We start from the raw sequence: 6,000 nt of genomic DNA, 5'->3' as shown, positions 1-6,000 counted from the left end.
CAACCAATCTCCTCATGACTTTCATTAACTGAGTATGAAATTGTCTACATTTATTTATTTATTTATTTATTGGATTTCCATGCCGCCCTTCTCCGTAGACTCAGGGTGGCTAAATAACAAGTTATTATTAGATCTAGTTGATGTTCTGTTGTGTAAGAACATTGTGCAGAAACAAAATAATTAAGGGAGCTGGCTGAAGAAAACATAAAGTCCATGTTTTCTTCTCTGCATTTGAGGATTAGGCAGCTAATCAGGACGGTGTCCTTATTCAGAAACCATAGATGGCCTGTATAATTTTTTAAGACACACTGTCTTAAAATATTGTTGCGTTGGTTACATGGTAACAGCCTACTTAAAGCACTAAATCAGGTTAAACTCACCAGGTTAGGTGAGATGAGCAATAACATGGAAAGGGGACATACGTTTTGTATAGAAAATATTACAGAATAATCTGTATTCTTCTAGGACAGTGATGTCAAACCTTTTTTGGTTTGTGTGCCATGTGGTATGCTAGCATGTGCATACATGCCCACCCCTATTCCCACCCCCACACATGCGTACCCCCTTACTTCTCCTGCACATGTGCACAATCCCTGTCCCCTGTCCTCGTGTATGCGCACAGGCCTCACTGAAATCTGGGTCAGTGAAAAAACAGCCCAATGAGCAAGCTGGAAATTCAGAAAAATTGACCTCTGGCTTGCCCATTGGGCGGTTTTTGCACTCCGAGGCTCCCTGAAGCCTCCGGATGGCAAAATGGCCTTCCCCAAGGACGAAAATCAGCTGCAGCTGAAAGCATGCGTGCTGGAACTGACATAGGGCAACACCTAGTATGGCCTCCAATATGGCTCTGCGAACTATCTGTGGCACACGTGCCATAGGTTTGCCATACATTCTAGGATATGCCACTTTGATGAATTAATGTGATGGACTGATTACAATGAAATATACATGAATTGCATCTTATGAAATATAAAGGTAAAATACCATTGATTTTCAAAACTGGTCCCAGGGACGTTTGAACAAATTAATAATGAAATTTTATTTATTTAATGAAATGCAATACCTCCACAATAAAAAAAATCTCAGGCCAATTAAATTCCTCTTCATATTATGGTAAATGGACCTAATTATGCTAGTGTTAATTTCCAAATTTTCATATTTCATGCACCGTTGTTAGACACATACGTTATGAGTTTAACATTACACCACAGAACATCAACTGGATCTAGCAATAACTTGTTATTTAGACAGTTTCATAAGTTTCAGTTAATGAAAGTCATGAGAAGATTGATTGCTGCAATCATTTATTTTCTTGTAGAGTTTTGAGTTCTTGGAGTTCATCCTTTGACTAAAAAAAGACTAAAGTAATAGGGTGTATTCATCACCCACCCAATGTCAACTTTGTGCCTTGCAGCTGACATTGCACTTACCTAGCAATGTTGAAAAATCACTTACATAATTACTTTTCAATTAAAAAAATATTTTGCACTGTAGCATAGTTGATGGAAACCTGATTGTAAAATACAGGTAGTCTTCGTTTAGCAAAGTTTGCTGTTTCCATGGTGATGGAAAAATAACTGAATAATCTGAAAACCAAAGGAAATTAAATTAATATCCCAAGAACAGTCAGAGTTTCATTTTGCTTAATGACCAAGCTGCTGATCTCAGTTGTGGTTGCTAAATGAAGACTACTGTACTTCATGAGCCGTGATGGCACAGTGGTTGGAATGCAGTATTGCAGGCTGACTCTGCATTCAACATCCAGCAGTTCAATCCTGACCAGCTCAAGGTTGACTCAGCCTTGTATCCTTTTAAGGTTGGTAAAATCAGGACCCAGATTGTTGGAGACAATATGCTGACTCTGTAAACTGCTTAGAATTAGATTTATTATTAGAGTTGGAAGGGATCTTGCAAGTCATGTAGTCCACCCCCTCCCCACTCAAGCAGGAATCCCTGCACCATTTGAGACAAATGGCAGTCCAATCTCCCCTTGAAGGTCATAAGTGTAGAGATGGATTGTAAGTGTAGAGAGGTCTTGTAAAGCATTATGAAGCAGTATATAAGTCTAAGTGCTATTGCTATTATTTATTTATTTTATTTATTTATTAGATCTGTATGCCACCCCTCTCCGCAGACTCCGGATTGTACTATCTATAGTACAATCTGTTTTCGTCTCCCCAATTAATACAACCCCTGCTTGCTCCAGTTTTATTTAAATGTGTTAGTCTTTTTAAAATGCATTTTCAATTAAGGGAAAAAAGTATTCTGAGAATATACATATTTTTCTGGCTTGCTAGTTCAGACCACCATAGGGTTCTAAGTGGTAAACTGAATGCCAAAATATGTTAGCTTGTTTGAATTAATGTTACATTTATTCATTTATAAATAAGGATTGGATCATTTTTTAAAATAGATAAGAATGAAACAAACTGAGGTGCTGAGGTAAAATAGGAAAGTTGGAGATTATCAATCTGGAGGGATTGAGAAAACTGAATTTAGAACAAATAGCATCACTTTTGTACCGGGAGGTATTTTGAACATAGAATACAATAAAACTCTGCCCTTCAAACTAGTTGTTTGTGGTCCCATGTGAAAAAAGTGACTTATGACCAGTCCTCACACTTATGACCATCCCCATAGTCACATGAACAAATGTTGAGTGATTGGCAACCATCATTTATTGATTGATTGATTGATTGATTTGATTTGATTTGTATGTTGCCCCTCTCTGTAGACTCGGGGCGGCTCACAGCAACAATAAAAACAATGTACAACAAATCTAATAATTAAAAAAACCACTAAAAACCCCATTATTAAAAGCAAACATACACACAAACATACCATGCATAAACTGTATAGGCCCGGGGGAGATGTCTCAATTCCCCCATGCCTGACAGCAGAGGTGAGTTTTAAGGAGTTTACGAAAGGCAAGGAGGGTGGGGGCAGTTCTAATCTCTGGGGGCAGCTGGTTCCAGAGGATTGGGGCCATCGCAGAGAAGGCTCTTCCCCTGGGTCCCACCAAACGACATTGTTTAGTCGACGGGACATGGCGAAGGCCAACTCTGTGGGACCTAACCGGTCGCTGGGATTCGTGTGGCAGAAGACGGTCCCGGAGATATTCTGGTCCGATGCCATGAAGGGCTTTATAGGTCATAACCAACACTTTGCAATATTTGCAGCATCCCAGAGGTCACGTGATCACCATTTTCAACCTTCCCAGGTGGCTTTCAATAACCAAAGTCAATGGGGAAAGCCAGATTCAGTCAAAGGCTATGTGATTAATTTAACAACTGCAGCAATTTGCTTAATAACTTGATCCAAAACAAGTTGCAAAATTGAGTGCAACTCACTTTAATAACTGTCTTGCTTAGCCATAGAAATTCTGGCCCCATTTATGGTAGCAAGTAGATGACTACCTCTAGATGTAAACTGCAAGAAAGCTTGACAAGAGTCCTTCCTAGCAGATGCAAATAAATCCGACTTCCTAGCCTGATGCAAATGCAATTGCATTCCTGGATCCCTGAGTCACCCTGGGTTCCAAGAAGGGAGAGAAGTTTACAACCAGGATCCACTGCCTGGCATGGTCTTTCATGGAAGGTGTGAGCTTGTAGCTACATTATCCTAGCCATCCTCTTTATGCACTTTTGTTTTCTTCTGAATTCAGCTGCATTGCATTATTCACTCCCTTTTTCTCTGTGGCAGCCTGATTAGATAACTTAACAAGTCCTGACTTTTCCTAGTGCGTTCCAAATGCTACAGATTATAACAGAAGGCTTTGTGACTCCCTATCGTTGCACTACAATGAAGGATGGCCTTTTCTCTCTGCCCATCTTTTTGTGCAGGACAGCTCAACCGCAACTGGCTGCCAACTGGTCCTAAATTAAGAAGATAGTCCATTCAGTCCCATCTTAATAACATGGTTGGTCAAAAAAAAAAGACCATTCAAAAACACTGTTTTTGTTCAGTTTAGTTCATTTTGTAGAAAGCAAGTTTAAGTTTCATAAACACAACAAAACAAGAACGACACAAGGAAATAGGTTCTATAAATATAGAAAGAGGGTCAAGTATACAGCGAGTAAAGAAAGAATATGGTACATTTTCTCATATTTGGCTCCCTCTTCTGGGCACCACAGAGTTAAACATAGGGAATTCCTTCTTCCAATGTTATTTCATCATACAGCTATTTGGAAAATAATATCTTCGCAAACTATAAAGCATAATTTAATGTAGGCTCTTTAGTTCGACTCACGTAAGCATTTTTTAAAAACTTTTGAACAAACAGGTCTGTGAGGAAATCCTTTTCCATATTAAGACATACAAGAAATACATTCTAGACAAGTTAATCGCTAATTTTTCTTTTTCTTTTTTTTTACATCTTTGCTATTTTTAAAAGAAAAATATTTATTGCCTAATCTTCGTTCTTTGAAATGAACAGTGTTTTGTTCAAGAGTTAAAGCACATTCAAGCCTTGCTTTTTTTCCACAATTCAGAAAATAAGTCAATAATCTTTTTCTGAAATAGTTAATAGTTGATTCCAAAAAGTTTGGGCAAATAAATTTTAATCATTTTGAATGCCCCTCTGGCAACAAGCAGGATACAATGCACCACCCTCATAATAGAAATAATAATCCAACTTGTGATCCTATAGCTCCTGAAGTCTCTATAGGGAAACATGCTCATTTCTTTCCACACCAAACTTTTTGTCCCTTGAACAACATATATCCCACTTCTCCCCACCCCTCACACAAGTTTTTAACCCTGGGTTTCCCACAAGAGCTCAACGAGGGAGTTCAAGATGGTTGAACAGTTACTTAATTTAATTTAATTTATTAGATTTGTATGTCATCCCTCTCCGAGGACTCGGAGCGGCTCACAACAAGTAAAAACATCATATACAAATCCAATGTTAAAACAGTTTTTAAAACCCCTATTAAAACAACCATACAATCCAAACAATACCATACATCAAGAAAGCTAAGGATATATCAATTCCTCCATGCCTGGCAACATAGATGAGTTTTCAAAAGTTTACGAAAGGCAAGGAGGGTGGGGGCAGTCCTAATCTCCGGGGTGAGCTTATTCCAGAGGGCCAGGGCCGCCACAGAGAATGCTCTTCCCCTGGGTCCCACCAAACGGCATTGTTTTATCGACGAGACCCAGAGAAGACCAACTCTGTGGGACCTAATCTGGGATTCATGCTGGGATTCGTGGTCAGGCCCTGAACTCCAGTTGTCAGAACCTTATTCAAAAGGCCTCAAAAAGCACTTTGGCAACCCTTAGCTATCTTTTTTTCCAGCGGCCTAACAGCAGATGATTTCAGGATGGATGTCTTTTTACTATGCTTATACCAAGAAAATTCATCCAGGACTTTGACAAGGATAATGGAGACCCTTTATCATTCCCCACCCCCCTTTGTTCTCATGTGAGTTTGTTTTCTCTGACATCTTTGTCCCTCATAACTTTGTGTGGTTTTGTATGTGTTTTTTGGTGTTTCTTTTTCTTAATGTTTTTAACCATTTGAAAACCACTCATTAGGAGTTAAGCAGCATATACATCACGGGTGGGCTCCACCTACTTTTGCCACCGGCTCGCTCGCCCCGCCCATGTGCATGCACATCCCCTCATGCAAATTCACTTCTGCGTATGCTCAGAAGGTGGTTTCAGCCCGAAACACAGCTGAGAAACTGCTCAGCTGTGCTTCAGGTGAAGAAATAAAGATCGGTATTAATCCAGGGGTGGGAGTGAGGGCTTTTGTGAAAGCAGATGCTGAGAAGTCATCCAAACACTGAAAAAAAATCACCGAAAATTCTGAAAAAAAAATGGCAGCACGCAGACTAGAACAGACTGAACCGGATCCGTGATGCCCTCTTCGCATCACTAGCAGGTTGATAATGTTTCAGGGATGTAGTCCAAACCAGGAAGAACCCACCCGATATATATTTAATAAACTATTTTTCGTCACTCAGTCAACCAGGTGCTCAGACTGGATTTGGCCTTCCC

Source organism: Erythrolamprus reginae, chromosome 1 (genome assembly GCF_031021105.1).
Source record: "Erythrolamprus reginae isolate rEryReg1 chromosome 1, rEryReg1.hap1, whole genome shotgun sequence".
Classification (NCBI taxonomy): Eukaryota; Metazoa; Chordata; class Lepidosauria; order Squamata; family Dipsadidae; genus Erythrolamprus; species Erythrolamprus reginae.
Note: the sequence above shows the minus strand (reverse complement) of the source record.